Here is a 16795-nt window from a genome sequence, read left to right as displayed (position 1 = left end):
TTATCATTTCATGCGGGCCCAAATGCACGAAGAACTTACTTCTATGAAGGTGCTTTAGTAGCATTGTGGAATAGTGTTTTTATCCTTCATCATGCAACTTCTTGAATTTTATATAATAGACCAACTCATAACCGTGCATAGTTAGTGCCGTGAAAGAAAAAAGATAAAGGTTTTAAAATATTTTCACACATAAAAATGAAAAAGTATGACACTTATAGGTCGTCATCCAACATTAGCCAAAAAGCAGAGATTTCCAAGTCCTGCCATAGAATCTCAATTGGATTTACATTTAGACTTTGACTGAACTATTCTAACCCATGAATAATGCTTTCTTTTTAAGCATTCTGTGGGTGGCTAGACTGCATGTTAAGAGCCATCCTGCTAAAAAGTTAACCTTACGTACTAAGCTAGTTGAGACCTACCATAAGTAATACCCATCAACTTTGACCGGTTTCCCCATACCTGCTGATACGAAGCATCATCCTACCATGACATGTCCAACACCATCCTATCATTGGTGTTCTGGGGTTGATGCATTGTATTAGTCTCCAACCCCAGTACCGTTGTCATTTTTGGATGATTTAGAATTGCTCTTTGAAATGTGACCTTTATGGTGTGTTCCTTGGTGTTAACTGATTAAAGTTCTCAAACAAACCTTAACGTATTCACACGACAAATTAAATTACACACTGATGGATTGCTTTAACTAGTTGATTTCTGAAGGCAATTAGTTGGATTTTATTTTTGATTACCAGATTAAAAGGGGCTCAGTACATTGTTGTGCTTCACTTTTCACATTTTTGTTCAAAAAATCAACTCCTCCACTTTGTGCCAGTTGATAACATAAAATCTCCATAAAATAAATTAAAGCTTGCATTTAGAATGTGACAAAATGTTAAAAAGTTGGTTATCCATCCTATTCAAAGGAGATTCATCTTTTTTTTCCCTAAACTCTAAAATAAACTAAGCTACTGCTGTAAGACTCCAGCTGCAAAAAAGAAATCCTTGAGTCATACAAGCACACAATAACTCACTCAATTATTTACGATTGAACTCATTCAGAAAGGAAGCATATGTAATCTACTCATCCATGCTGAGAGACGGGGAGAGAGAGAGAGAGGAAGGAGAAATGGGATGTGTTCAGGGACGAGGCAGGCGGCCAGCTGAGAAGGGGATCTGTTTCTGTTACCAACTCCCCGAAGAGAGGTGGAAACCAGTAAACAAACCGAGTGAGAAAGTGTTTCCTCCTTTAATGACAAAAGGAAAGAGGGCTAAGAGAAAGGTGGAGGAAGCATGGTTAGGAAACTGGCGCAGTGTCTCAGCTGTGAGCCCTTCTCGCTGTGTTTGTGTGTCTGCGTGTGTGTGCGTGTGTGCCCTCTGCCCTGTTTGTATGCAGGCCAGCAGCCTCCACAAAGGCACTGAGCGGGTATACACACAGATGGGTAAACAAAGCTATTGTTTACTATTTTGTGTCTTATTATGTTGGGAGAGTTCAGATGTTATTGATTTTTTTTTTTTTTTTTTTTGCAGTCAGGGCCAAGAACGGCCAAGCTTGGCAGTAAATTTTCCCATCGGATGCAGGGTCTTCAAACACACACACGCACACGCGCACACACACACGCTCATTCACAAACTCAACTGGAGGGGTCTCGTTCCCGCAGCGGACCCTGCTACTATTGAGCCCTGTCACGCCCCTGTCAGTTCCTATCACAGTGTGTCTACCTGAAAAATGCAGATGAGGCCTTTGTGCTGCCTGCCCCTGCCTGGATGCCCATTATTTTGGTCTCAGGTCTATTATGGCCTGAGCCTGGGGCGGGTCTCCATACACACGCACACACACATATATATGCGCACTCCTGGGGTCATAGCCTTTCAACCTCCGGGGCTTGACTTCTGCCACTGCAGCCTGACAAATCACCCCATGACACATACAAAAAAAAAGTGCCACAGCCTCAGCATGAGTGGGGCCCGGTCCCAAGCCTTTTCCTCCAATCTCAGCTCTGTTACCAGTAACGACAGCGAGTTGCTGTTGCTCTACTCCCACTGGATGCACAAAAGAGGGGGGGAGAGAAGATGAGGGAAAAGATGGAGGGAAAAAAGTGAAAGATGGGAAGAGGGATGGAGATGGGTGGAAGAAAGAGACATTTGGGTTCTTTCATTTGGAGGACTATGATAAATGGCCTGGCCTTTAGCTGGTCTACGCTCCCCCAGAGCTCACTCTGGGCCTCCCCTGACAAGAGGGTCTTTGAGTGAGAGCGGACCCCACAAATATTGCTCTTTGTCCCAGACTTAGCTAAGCCAAGACCCCATAGCTCTGACTTTAATCAAGTAAAACCAGCAAAGCAAAGGTCTGCTTTTATGTCTGAGAGTCAATCACTTTGTGTGTCTGTGCATGTGTGTACTGTGTGCGAGGAGAGATAGAAGAGACGGGTGGGGGTAGAGGGGAGAGAGAGAAGTCTACCAGGAATGAAGAAAAGTCAGTGCACCGCATTACTCTGGCACGTCTCCCCATAACTCCTCTAAAGACATTCAGAGCTTTGCCTTGGGGGTACGTGGGTAGATTTTGGGGGAAGGCAGAATTTAGATAACACCCTAAAGGCCCATTACAAACTGACTCAGCGATCAAAACATCTTATGAAGTTAACCTCTAAAAAATGGGAGGTCTTTAATGACAAAAATATCTGGAGAAAAACCCATTTTCTCATACTTAATTTAAAGTAAACAAGCTCACATGTGCTGCCTAAAAAAAAAAAAAAGCCTTGAAACCTCTTGAACCTTTTGTCAGATTACAAACACAAGCTTCAATGAATTGTATTAAACATTTCTGACAGAGCAGCACAAATTAGCACACCATTTGAAATCCAAGACAAAAGATTCACAGATTGAAATATTTTCACTTGAATTTTAAAATATTTCAGTCCCTCTGATTCAATATTTTGTGGAAGCACCTTATGCTGCAGCTACAGCTACAAGTCTTTTGGGGTATAACTCTAGCAGCTTTTCACATCTCCAACTTCAATTTCACCAAGTCTTTAGTGTAGATGAGCTCAAGTGGATTCTGATTGGAAAGCTAGCAACTGCGACCATATATTCCTAAGCTTTGCTAAATGAATTTCACCTCCGGCCAGCTTTCCTATGCTTTGTCAATGAAAGGAACCCCAGAAGATGGTGCTGTCATTTTAACACATAAAAATGCTTGATCCAAATCATTCCCATTGGAACTTTGTTTGTGTAACAGCTGTAGTACTGCTGGAAGGTGAACCTTTGATCCAACCTTAGGTTTTTTGTAGCCTATAAAATGCTTTTCTTTCCATGATTGAACTGTTTTCACCTCCACCTCCCCATCGGCAATGAGATGCTGAAAACTTGGAGTATGGCTTGTATGCCTGACTGGTCAGTTGCATTACATGACCTTCATGGCGGTGTTTGTTCACAGATCTCTGAAATTTGTTTACAAATTAGCTGCTAGATTTCACTTGGTGGTAGCAGAACAAAAGAAGACTAAAACAACAGCACGCCACGCTTTTCTGCTTTTTTATCAGCCACGGCCTGGTACCAGTCCATGGGTTCCTTGGTTTCTTTCGGCAGAAAATTGAACAGCAGGGGAAAACAACAAAAAAGAAAAGTTTTGTAACTTCAGTGTTGTTGATCAGACTATGACAGTAGTTTTATTTGAAAAAACTGCCGGGGATCCATCTGATAGCCATTTTCTGTAGTTGAGCTAGCCTCTCTGTGGGAGAACAGAGTCGGGGAGTCGTGAGCAGTTTGTGGTCATAACATGAGGAAAAAGGGATGTTAATACCTTTGCATCACTCTTTATTTGATAGTTTAGGTCTTGTAATGATCTAATTGCTCTACATTCACCTGTTCATTGTACATAGTTATATGTTTGTTATTCAAGACTTCTTTCGTACATAAAAGTTTAATGGTTTATGGACATTTCATGAAAACTGCTGGTCAATGTTTGAAAAGATAAAGTATCTTATTCCCACAAACCGTCTGTCTGCTTTGGATGGGTGTGTGACTGGCTCTGTACTCAAGACGATTGTGTAAGAAGGAGTATGTGAGGCCAATTTGGTGAATTGTACAGCATCGTGGGCGGAGAGTGGAGGTTATGGAGCTTTTTGGCTTTTGTCAATCCCTAACACTCATTTCAAAGCCCTCCTTTCCCTTATCCACTTCCTCTTCCCTCAATGTCACAGTCGCCTTGTCTTCTTTTTGCCTGCAGCCATTCTTAAAAGATGGATCACGGTTTAAACTTAGATCACCTCTTGTTGCGTTTTAATCAAATCATCACAGTCCACCCTTGTGTGTGTACGTGCGTGCCATCGTTTTTGCCGATGCATGAAAAGATTCAATGTATGCGCACAATAACGGATATGCACATGTGAGAGATGAGGGGAAGCCCTAGTGCCACTCAGTGCCACGGTGCCATAATCTCCGCCCTTGCCCAGTGGCCCAGATTAAATCCCGGCTTTGATCCACCCCCTAATCTGAGTTTTCAGGCTCTGGGCTGAGGGTGGGTGCTCCACTCTGCCTGCCAGCTAGATTCTTCTTGCTTATTTCCTTCCTTCCCTTGTCTGTCTGGGTTCTCGCTGCCCCCCTCCCCACTGTGGAGCTGGCAATTGAAATCAGCTTTAGAGTTGCTTTTATATAGAAGCGGGCAGAATTAGGCCCTTTAATGCCTGTCATGGTCGAAGATTATATCAATAGGTCTTTTTGTCACTACTACATTGGAGTCAATGGTAGCACCAGTAAGGCTGATAGAGCAAGACAATAGATGCATTTCTGGATTCACTTGTAGTTTATTTTAGCTCTCTTTGAACTCAAAACTTGCATACTTACAGGCTTACACACCAGTGAGGGCTCACATGTAAAATACATGCACGGTCAGGCAGCATATGTTGCTTATTTGAGGTAAACTGTAGCTTCAGCAACGTATCGAATGATGTATATTTTTGGATCCCGAAGTCGGTTTCAGTGGCAACGTCTTTTGAAGCAGTGTGGTTTATCTTCCCAGGGTCAAACAAATACACAGACTTAACTGAAACCAAAAGCCACGTTCTTCGCAGCGCTTTAACGCTACAGTGAGTTTGATTTACTGCCCATCTTGCAACGCCACAAACACTCTTTGACGAGACCCAGACAAAATGGATAAGAGCGCAGGAGACTTAGTGTTGTTAACCAATTTACCTGTTTATGTAAACAAGGCCATGGCTGATTAGAGCAGTCTTCCTAAAGTAATAGTTTACAGCACAGCACATTAAAAATGATTAGCCTTAATATAATAAAGTTGGAGGAATTTCAGAGCCACAAGACTAGAGTTAGTCAGTGGATTAATTCTTGGTGTGCTGCCCTGTATTAGCTGCTAACATTTGAGGTTAACCAAGCTGAGAAAGTGTCCGCGCCTGCAAAGATTAACGGTTTGACAGTAAAATTGTGTTGCAATTACATGCCGTAGCAATATTTTAAGGGAGCAGTGAATCCATTCAGAATGTTAGATGTTTTTAATTAGCATAGTGTGCTCATTTACATTGAGTATCATGCACTTTTAATCATAATAGTTCAGGGAGGTCACTTTCTCCGGCTTTACGTGATATTTACGCTACTTGTTTTACGAGAAATACTTTAAAAATGAAGAGGGAAGACGGGGATTAGAAGGTGAAAGACAGAAAAGAGAAATATATACAATTCATCTATGCATTGCCAGTTCATAATAAATGTGATCCCAAGGCACTTTACAGGTCAAAGAGGCCCATTTTGTATTTTAAAGTGTATAAATAAATGATTTCAAAACAATAAAAATATATTCAAATTCATACAGGCCATGTAGATTCTACTTATTTTGTTATGTTGTCAGGTTACAACAATAATTGGTATAAAGGAGCACCAAAGGAAGCCTCACACATCAAGTCATTGACCTAGCAGATCCTGATCCTGCTAAACAAACATTTGGTCAAACATGTCGTAGTTGTCACAGAAAAGGTCTCTGTGCCTCTGCAAATCCCTAAAACTCCACTTTCCAGTGCCACAGTGTACCGTGTTCTCCTTTGTGTTTTTTTTTTTTTTTTCTCTGTCACTCGTCATGCACACAATGTCAGTACGGCGCTTTAAGCACCTTTTTTTTTTTCTCTCCCTAAATCCCTGCTTCAGCAAGTGCAACCACATCCCCCACATGTTCACTTCAGTGTAAACACGGACAGGTGAAGTAACATGCCGAATGATCACTACAAACCATATAAACAAACGCAACCCTGAAAAATGTGGCGTGTCATGTACAGTACCTTTGAAAGGGCCTCAGCAGTCACGAGCTATTGGTCTTGCTTATTGGCAAAGGTTGACCAATTAACGCCCCAACGTTAGGCCCAGATCACTGGCTCTCTGTGCGGTGGTGGGGTGTGAAATATGCAATAAATCCAGGGCAGAGCCCACAGCACATAAGGGTGGCACAAAGGGCTGGCACAAAGCTCTTCGCACATCGGTGAATAGCAAAGTAGGGCTTGCAGTGTTCAACAGACTGAAGTAGTTAAATAACAGCTTCCCGTTATTTGCTGCCTCCAGGTTGAGGCTTTGTGCTCAGGAGTGTTTGTTTTTACAAAAATCATGGTAGGTTTTCTTTAAGTAATATTTAGGAGGCAGATCAACGCAGTAAAATCATCATTGCATTGATTCTAAGTCTGTTCTCAGAGAAATCTCTTCAAACAGCCCCTTACTAGATAGCAGCTGGAGGTCAGGAGGTTACTGAACTCTCTTGTTCCCAGATAAGAGCTTCATCCATTTAGCGCTATCTACAGGTAGATGTAGATTGTAAAGTTTGAAAGGTTAAAGTTGTGTAAAAGGTCACAAAGACCTACATTCTTGCAGTTTACTGAAATATCAAAAGGACAAATAAGAATTGAACATTTTGATTTGTCTTACTCTAGATTAATACATGGGCCAATGGACATAAAATTTCCATCAAATATTGGCAACAGAAAAAGAAAACAAAACATAATCAATCAACACAAATTAGTTCATAAAATAAGTTGTGTAAAAAAAACAACAACATATAGGACACATTAACAAAAGGAGAATCAAAAGTGGCATAGAAAAGCAATAAAATAACAGAAATCTGTCAGTCCTGGTCCCTGTCGGTCCAAATTTGCATCAACTGGTTAAGTCTTAATTGTATTTCACAAAAATTACCTTATGATGGGTAAAAGCAAAGAGATCAAGACTTTTGCATCCTTATTTCAAAAGATGCAGATGGTTACAGATAAACTTCTGAATTTTCAAGTGGTTGACATTGAGCCCATAATTTGGAAGGAGAATCATCAGAGATTGTAGATGGTCAGATGAGTCCAAAATTGAACTCTTTCGATATCATTGATCGCTCCACGTCTGGAGGAGGAATGGCATTTCACATATCTTTAAACACGTCATACAACCAGTGAACTTTGTTTGTGAGAATGACATGGTGTTTGTCTTTATTTAGGCATAAATGTCAAAACTCCTATATGAAGGTGTGATCCAAAACACCCCCATCTATCCTATCTTTACCAAAAATAGGCTTTTCTACAGTTTTTTTTTCTGCCAAGCTCAGTGAGTGTGGTCAACAATTTTTTTCTGTAACTTTCCACTTTATTGCACAGAACTTAATTTGTGGGACTGCCCCGTGTTACGAAAGTCCTAGAAGGAAGCTGTGAATTGCTTTTCTCAGATGACTTTGAAACTCAGCTGTCTTACACGTTGCATCTTTAATCTGTACTCAAAATCCCTGATTTGTGCTTAGTACAAGCTAAACATTTGAGTTCTCTTTTCAGGAAAGTTTTTAAGGAGATAAACAGTTGATAGATGGTTGAGAAAATGTCGGCCTGGTTTGTCCTTTAGAAATTGACGCAATAAAGACAAATATCAGCCACATTGAAAGATTTAAACTGTCATTGGATTCTTAAAGAACTTCCAAATGTAAGAAACTTCAGTACCTTGAACATTATACGTCTTTAACTGTTGATTGTTACGTATGTGATGTCATTGTTGCACGGCTATCAAACTGTGTTTTAAACCTGAGCCCCCCCGCGCCTCCCTCCCATCATGATAAGAGTGAAAGATGTGAGTTGATTGTGTCCAAATAGATCGGACTCTTTCCTTTTGTTAAAAATGTTTTGACTATACACTGGTGAAAATGAATAAAGATGTGTTTAAAAAAAGAATTTGTGGACATGTTGGATCTTTTATATGTGTGGAAGAAAAGAAAAGTCAATATGTTGAGTACTTAGTCTTCTCATTTTTTTTTGCCACAATATCTGAGGTCATATTTAGTTTCATTATAGATTGATTTCAATGAAATTAAACATAAATAAGTTCTGCTTTTGTAAGTCGATTTGGTCATTTGTCGTTGGACATGTTAGCAGCTCACACGTGACCATGATATTTATAGATTTTTTTACCTCCAGCTCTTCGACAGAGCGTATAGATCCGGTTCTGATAAGCAGGTCACCCAGCCAACAGATTTAGCTGTTATAGAGCACCCAGGCTCTACTTGCTAACACCTTTAAGCATCACATTAGTGACACTTGGTAACATGAGTGTGGATGTAAATTTGACTGAGTGACCGAAAGGACTGTGCAGGGTGTGAAGGTTGTCTTTAATACCAATGGCACCTCCTTTTTAATTTGACTGACTAGTGAGGCCTTTCCACAGAGCTTGACCTGAAGTCCCCACCTTTTCCTCCACCTTTTCACTGGAATAAGAATTGTGTCCAAATTACTTGGCAGGGATGCGATGCAAATAAATGTCAGGGGTTGTTGTACTCAAATCCCACCAAGGTCAAGCATTTAGCTGTCGAACCATGTTTAGGGCTAATCATTTATGTGCTTGTACCACTTAGATCTTGTTGACGCCTTCACTGTGTTTATAAGTGAGCTCACTGGATAATTTTGAATGAATGTCTTTTTTTGGTCACACATGAAACACGAGTTTAATTTTTTTGCAATCACCTCATAAAGTGTGTTTAAATTTGTCCCCTTTTGAGTATTTCAAGCCCAAAGAGAGCCGCTTCCTCCACAGACTCCAAATGCAAAATCAAGTTGTGGTTCACTCAGACAGTGTTGCAGATCAAAACACTGAAATATATGAAAACAAGGCAATTTACCCCATGTGTTTCCATCTGTTGCTTAAAATATATCTATGCTCTTAACATTAAGTGTGTAAGTTTTTGAATAGAATCAAAGAATATTTCATAAAAATACATAAACTCTTAAGACAGGATGTTGATTTTTGATGCCTCGTCTATCTTTCTGTTTTGTGGCTGCTGATGTGCCGCAAACTCCTGTAACAAGATTCATAAAATCTCTACCTTTAGCTTAAGTTTTTTTTTCTTCTGCAACTTTTTGGGGTATTTAAGGAAATTCTTTCAAGCAAAATGAACATCTAAAGATATTGTCATGTAGTTACATTAGCCAGCTGCCATCCTCAAGTTGTTGCAAACAGAAGAGGAAAATAAGAAGGTCAGCCCCCTCCCTTAATGGCATATAAAACAAGGTTTTGTCTTTGCCCCTTTGCTAGAAAACCATATGGACACTGTTAAAAAAGAAAAAAAATATGATGAAAAATATGTTTTAATATTGCTAAGATGCAGTGATTTTTTTCTTTTTTTTTTCCACAGTCAATGTTTCATTGCACTCAGGTGTAATAACAATGACAGAAATTATATTTTGGTCAAATTCATTTGTGTTACCTGTGCTTTGATGAAACACACTTAAAATTAGTGTTGCATTTCCTTTATTTTCAGAAAAGATCCATTAATCATCTTTTGCTTGAAGAAGTAAATATCCAGTCAAAACAAAAAGTGAATAAATAAACCATGTTTTGACAAAAAGCAGTCTAAAAACAGTGACCGTATAGATGCATAATGATTTTTTTTTTCTTTTAGGGTACCATCACCACGTCCATGGTCAGTGCCTTCTCACTGGTCTGCCAGAGCGTATGAAAGCAGCAGGTTGCGGAGTTCAAGTCCTTCGAAATGTGAATCGAAACAGCTGCCTCTAATCACTAGCACAAGCTGGGCTTAAGGGCCTCTCAGTTTCACCCCTCATCTGCCTGGAATTTTGAATTTCCTGAGCGGAGATCAAATGGCAGCCCGAGTCAGTGAGACCTTTGATATGGGGACACCCATCTCGCGAGGGCCTTCTGCATTGGGATTTACGCTTGACAACACACTTGGTGTCACCTCCTATCCCTGCGGACGCGCCATAGCCCCTGAATACATTGGACCTCTTTGACGGCACAACAGAGCCCACCCCGTCCCCAACACCTCCTCGCACCCCCTCCCCACACCCTGCATGGAGTGCCCAGCAGTTATTTATTAAATTTGTTGTGCCCACCCTGGTATGGTTTCAGTAGGCCACTTAGTTTTGGATTGCATCCTGGATTTTTCAATTATGTGGTTCATTTCACCTGCTTGTGTTCCTTTACCCCCCTGGATCAAGGGCGAAGGAGATCACATTTAATTATTTCAAAACAAGAAGTCTGAAGCGGGGCCCCACAGATCTATAACATCATGCTTTCCTATCTATTGCCCACATCACCACTACTTTAACTAAGCAGCATTTAGACTGTTAGAAAAAGAAACTCAGTCCCCGGCCTCCGAACAGCTCATTACTCGTGTCAATAAGAAAATTTGTCTACCTAACAGGAGGGTAAATATAAGGGCAGAATATGGGATTTCCAGAATTCCTTGCTTGTTGAGTCTCATATGGAGCACATTAGTGGTCTGTGTGATTGACAGCTGCTCCTGTGTATAGCCAAAAGGAGAACTATTGAGATATAGGAGATTATTATATCCGAGGTAATGCGTATGGGCTGTCCACAGCAGGCGTGAAGATGCTATCTGGCTTGGTTGTGGCTTGTATGGATTAGAGTATGTTAGAGGGGCTGCTCCACTAAACAAAGTCTTTGTATTCATCTATGTGAGCATTTATATAGTCATTCTTTGTGTATAGAATAGAAGTCGGGAAATTTTTAATCAGACAATTACACATTTTATTCTCTTGGACTCAACATCCAACTAGAAGAAAAAGATTGAGACTGATGTAGTGTGTTATGTCACATGTTTAATACAAGTATTAAATCAGTTCAAACTGTAAAGATCTAATTTGGCTTCAAACAGAAAGTTTTTTAGTTGGAGACAGTTTAAAATTTCTAGTTCTTTTCAGGTTGTTTATGTATCCAAATGTAAAATGAATCACCATAGTAAAAAGTCAGTGAATAGACAAAGTTACAAGAATTCCCTCCATCTGAACAGTGTGAAAATGTAGTTAATGGAAAGGTGACAATAAACATATGTTTGAAATTTATTTGAGGTTGTTTGAAAAACCTAACAAGGCCCTCATCAAGGCTAAATTTAAATGAGATCTACAAGGCCTAAAAAACTGCTTGCTTTCTTTAAAAAAAAAATCTTATTACTGTTTTCCAATGTACATGATTTTACACAAGAACAAAAACAACAACAAAAACATCCAACAGTTAAGGATCTTAGTTCAGATTTCAAGTCAGAAACAAAAACATATAAAACAGCTGTGGTTATATCTATTTAAGCATGTAAAGCTGCAATCTGGGATGGAAGGTGATAAGCAAATTAAATAAAATATACCACAACAAAATGCTCTTTTGTGAATTGTGCGTCAGTTTTAAAGTGGAATTTGCATTAATATGGAAGAGAGAAAATATTGTAAATGACCTGTGTGGTTATGATGCCTACTCCTAAATTGTTTACATGATCTTTTAATTAAAGATTTAATTAAAAGAAAGTTTTGTTTAGGGTTAAAATTAAAAAAAAGAACAGCACTAACCCAGAAAAAAGGTGAACCACCACCCCATAGTTTTCTTTTGCAGCCACTGCCAGGTTTTATTTGAAGATTGGCTTCAGGATTGATTTAGAGCTTATTTTAATAGAATCTGACCAGAATCTCTTTCCATGCTAAATAAAAAGCATTCCCATGGCATGATGCTGCCACCGTCCTATCTTAATGTGGGGATTATGTGTTCAGAGTTATGTCCAGTGTGAGTTTTCTGCCACTTTCCTTGAAGGCTATGGAAGATGTGAAGGTCAAAAAGTAAATTTTTGCTGCAGTGTTTACTAATCAGGTGATTTCTGAAGGTATTGGATTTTATTTAGGGATATCAGCATGAAGAAACTGAATATAAGTGCATGCCATACACTTCAGGTCTCTATTTTTAAAATGTCATGTAATTTTCCTTCTACTCCACAATCATGCAATACTTACGCTTGACCTATAAAATAAAACCTTGATGTTTCTGGCTGTAGCGAGACAAAAATACATCAGCCTGGACTATGTCAAGGCTGATGTATAATTGCAGATATAATGTATAAGCTGTTGGTCAGCTTAAAAACCAAAAAGGGAAATACACAAAAACGACAAAAAAGAGGCTGATTGAACAAAAATCCACCTTCAGTAAGAAGATTAGTATGTGTTAACAAGGGAAGCGCTTATGAAACAAAGCATACCACGGCATCTGCCAAACTGATGGTGGTTCTGTTTAAGTTTGGGTTCACATCGGAGCCAGTTGAACTGGCAAACTGGCATAATTCATAATTTTATTGCTAAGAAAAGTACAATTAGCAACATAATGCTCATCTTTGACAGTTGTTGGCTCAGCAAGTCAAGTTATCAGATCTCTATTGGATTAAGCTACATCCCACTTGCTGAAGACAGGCTATATGTGACAGGTTAAAGGATGGAGCACAAGTAAAGGATGTGTTGTTTTATATGCTTTTAAGTTATTTTTTTTTAAAACAAAAAAAAGACAAAAATTATCTTTTTTACTCTATAGTTGATTAGTTTTAAAAACACAAGACAAATGGCTTTGTCACAAGTTCTGTTATGGTTAAATTGACTTGGTTCATGGGAGTTGAACAGTGCTTTGCTCAGAAATATTCCCTATCAATATCTTGCATGTGTTTGTGATTAAAGAACTTGTTCTTCTGAGGCTCTCCCATCACCAAAATAATTCATTACCATAGCTTTGCAGGCTCCACAGTAATCCAGCTGACTTTTTGTAGACCAAAATCATTGTCTGGTCGGGTAAAAAATAAAAGGCATAGTGTGAACGTATGTGAAGGATTGTGTGTTTTTGTGGTGGTCAGTTGAATTACTTCATGGTTGGATCCACAGGGGAGACATGAATACTGGGACCCCACTGGACAGTTTCCTCCAGCATAGTCATTTATTCTTCTCAGCGTGTGGCAGACGAAAATGCCACATTTGAAAACTAAAGAACCGTGCAGGGCTTCTTTTCTTCACAGAAACTTTTACTAAACACATTAATTACATAAATCACAGGGAGAAGAGGATTGGCTTTGAGCAAACTGGGTTTTGGGAAATGGAGGTTCCACAGTGACCACTTCCAGACCCTGGAGTGTGGGACCCCAACCGACCTCCAGATTAGGGTTCAAACAGTCAATTGCAGGTCACTGGCAGGGTAACGGGTAAGGGGTGATTGACTCTTAGTGTGGGACTGCGTGCCAGAGGGTGCAGATAAGCTTATGCATGTGTGACGGCTGCAGGGGATGAAGCCACTGATCACTAATTAATGCTCTGAAAAACTGACCTGCAGGTCAGTTTTGGCAAATAGAGATTTCTTACCTCACACCTCATCGATACATAAGGATTAACCACAGCATCTAACCTCCTCCATGGTGTTTGCATTATGTGTTATTTGGCTCTACACCAGATGCATTGTTTTTCTTTTTCTTTGACTGTCCCTCTTTCTCACTCTCTTTTATCTCTGTTATCATTCTATCCTTCTTGCCATCCATCTGTCTCCCCTGTCTTAACCACCAGGCTGGCTATCTATCCTTCTAATGAGCTCCATGGACACCTCTAAAGAGTTGTCAAACACTCCTCACACAGCCATCACTTTTACTCGGCTTAGGCTGAGGAATAAACAGCAACATCCCCGTGGCAACCAGCTGGAGGAGTGAGTACAAGAATAAGTGTAGCCTGAACAGACTTGGCACTAGAATTCATCGTAGGTGACCAGATCATTGGCAGAATCAAACAAGTGAGCTACAGGTGCAAAAGAATGACTTCCTGCAAGTCAGACCATGGATCAATCTCAGAAAGACTGTACTGCTCTAAATCACAGATTTAATTGGTCTTAAATCGGGTAAACTGGGTTTTTGGTTAATATTTAATGTGAACCCAATGCGTAGCTACAGTAACTTGCAAAATTATTCATACCTCTTGAATATTTTTTCACATTTTATCATGTTTCAACAACAGACCACAAAATTAATTCATATGTGTGAAGTGGATATAAGTAGTTTTCACAAAGGAAGATTATTTGTATTTCTTTCCATACAATACTTTCTAGAATCACTCTTTTCTGCATTTATAGCTGCAGGTCTTTTGGGGTATGTCTCTTCCAGCTTTGGTTGTTTTGCTCATTCTCTTTGCACATGAGCAGATTGAGGACACCGATTTTCACGTTTTGTCACAGACTTCTAATGCAATTACATGTGATCTTTAGATGGACCAGTCTAACTGTTTTCTGTTTTAGCTATGGCTGTAAGTTCAGGTCATTGTCCTGAACTTGTAAAAAATAATCACTTCAATCTCAAGTCTTTTGGAGCCTCTAACAGTTTGACAGAACTGCCCTGCATTTAGCTTTGTCCACAGGTTACAATCAGTCGTCACCAGCTTTAATGTCTTTGATGAAGAGAAGCATCCCCACAGCACAGTGCTGCCACATTTTTGAATAGATCAAGGATAATATGGCTATGGTGTGTTCAGAGTGATGTGCTGTATTAGTTTTGCAGCACACGTAAGGTTTGTCAAAAGTGAAATTTTTGTCTCATCTGGACTCTGACCTTTCCTACAAATGCTTGCTGTGTCTTTTATGGGTCGTCACAACCTGTGATCAAGACGTCTTATTGCTTTATTTCAACAATGGCGTTTACCTTTACACTCTTCCATAAGGTTTTTGAATTCTTCCAACTGAGGTCTAGATTTCTGCAGCTCCTCCAGAGTTCCCAAAACTCTCCTTGCTACTACACTGAATAATGCTGTCCTTCCCAAATCTGTTCATTGTATGATAGACTGAACAGTGTTTTCTGAGGTTTTCAAATGTTATAACACAATTTAAAAATTCAACTATGGTTAAAACTTCTCCACAACCTTATCCCCAACCAGTCTGCTGTTTCTTACCCTGCATAAAGCTGTTTGATCACTAATAGGCGCTAAAGTTCTAGAGTTTTGTTGCTTTTTTTTTTTTTTTTACTGGGGATAAATTACAGACAGATGAACTCCATTTGTCAATCTAGTGATTTATCCAAACATTTCTGTTAGCAGTATCACGGGAAAAGGCGACTCGATGCTAATTTATTGAAGTCTGTTGATAAAGCATGGCAAAATGTGAAGAAGTTCAATGGAACTTCTTTTCCCTGCTGCGTTTCTAAAAGAACAAGTCTTAAGCCAAACAGGGAGGACAAATACTGACAGATGTTGAGAATCATAAATCATCAAGGTTCAAGCAGGACAGAGGAACATATTACCTCCAAGCAGTCAGGGTGAGAAACTACAGAGAGCTTTTCTCCGCGATCTCACCTACTCCTAATTTTTCCAGCGCTGACCCTCGTGAGGCCAGCATGTGAACATCACTCACAGTGTCTGCACAAACCAAGCACCCAGTTCATCAGAAACACCTTCCATGGCCCCAAACCTGACCCGTTCTCTCCTGGGGTCAGCATAACAGGCTGCAGGGCTAAAACACTGGATGAGAAATGGACAAGGGACAGTGGAGAGTCTGCGTGGCTGTGCTTGTGCATGTGTGCGTGGGGTTTTGTGTGTGTGTGCGGGTGTGCGTGTGTATGTGTGTGGGGTTGCCTGCCCAGCTGCATTTAGAATCCATGCTTCACTGTCTATAATGTATATGACTACCATGTGAGAGGGGGGCCTGTGGAGGTTACACAAACAGAGAGGAGTGTTATTTAAACTTCCAGGAAATTATGGCCAGGTTTGTTTTTTTTTGTTTTTTTTTGCTTTGTCAGATCTGGCCCACAACAGCCTGAATCTGCCTTGGTCTTGCACCAGTCTTAACCCATTTCCAGCCCACACAGAGCCTGTGCTACGCAGAGGAGCGAATCTGCTCTGCTAATACGGCTGTCAGTGACAACCCCAGTGGCTAAACTCTGTCAGTCTACACCTCTGAGTCCACCTCCACAGATGGTCCAGTAGTACTTAAGAATTCACCCCCAGGGTTTTACTGCTCTGTTGTATGGAGGACTGTCACAGCACTGGGAGCATGTGGTTTAGATATGGGAACAGCATCCTCCAAGAGCTCTCATGGCTTTGGCACAATGAGACGTCTCCACCCCCAGTGAAAGACAAGACAGCTAGGCATGGCCTCTTTTATGGCAGGACGCAGCCAACCAGCTTGAAGAAGATCAAGATGCTGAGACACACAACCGAGTATTGTCGGTTTTAGGCGCTTTACGTTTTAAATCAGAACTTTAATTTTCACTGATTTACGGGCTCCGCGTGTCATATTTAATACCAATGTGGATTCGGTTTCCTTGTCAGGCAATAAGCCAGTCGGAGAATGGTGATTTACTGTCCTGCACCCCGCAAAAAAGTTACTGTTACGTCTCTTTCAGCAGCCACTTGACTTAAAATAACGGGGAAACGACACAAATCACAATCCCTCCCTTAGAAATTAAAGTAAGGAGAGTGGGTGTAATAAGCGCCCCAGGCATGTCACTTGTGAGCAAACTGAACCCATCCAGTGTAAATGT

At 40.3% G+C, this 16795-nt stretch overlaps 1 protein-coding gene across 4 annotated transcripts in view; it reads left to right on the top strand.

Moving 5' to 3' along the window:
* Nucleotides 1-16795, top strand: part of LOC103470459 (uncharacterized) — a 368190-nt gene that overhangs the window by 264962 nt on the left and 86433 nt on the right. Inside the window, exon 4 of one of the 4 annotated variants that reach the window (XR_014088892.1) lies at nt 9914-11336. The exons of the other annotated variants lie outside the window; for them this stretch is intronic. The gene's annotated coding sequence lies outside the window, so the exon portion shown is untranslated. Of the gene's footprint in view, nt 1-9913; nt 11337-16795 lie in introns of those variants that run through there. 4 annotated transcript variants of the gene reach the window in all.

Source organism: Poecilia reticulata, chromosome 9, assembly GCF_904066995.2.
Source record: "Poecilia reticulata chromosome 9, P_reticulata-male-v2, whole genome shotgun sequence".
NCBI lineage: Eukaryota > Metazoa > Chordata > Actinopteri > Cyprinodontiformes > Poeciliidae > Poecilia > Poecilia reticulata.
Note: the sequence above shows the minus strand (reverse complement) of the source record. Positions and strands in the feature narration are given on the sequence as shown.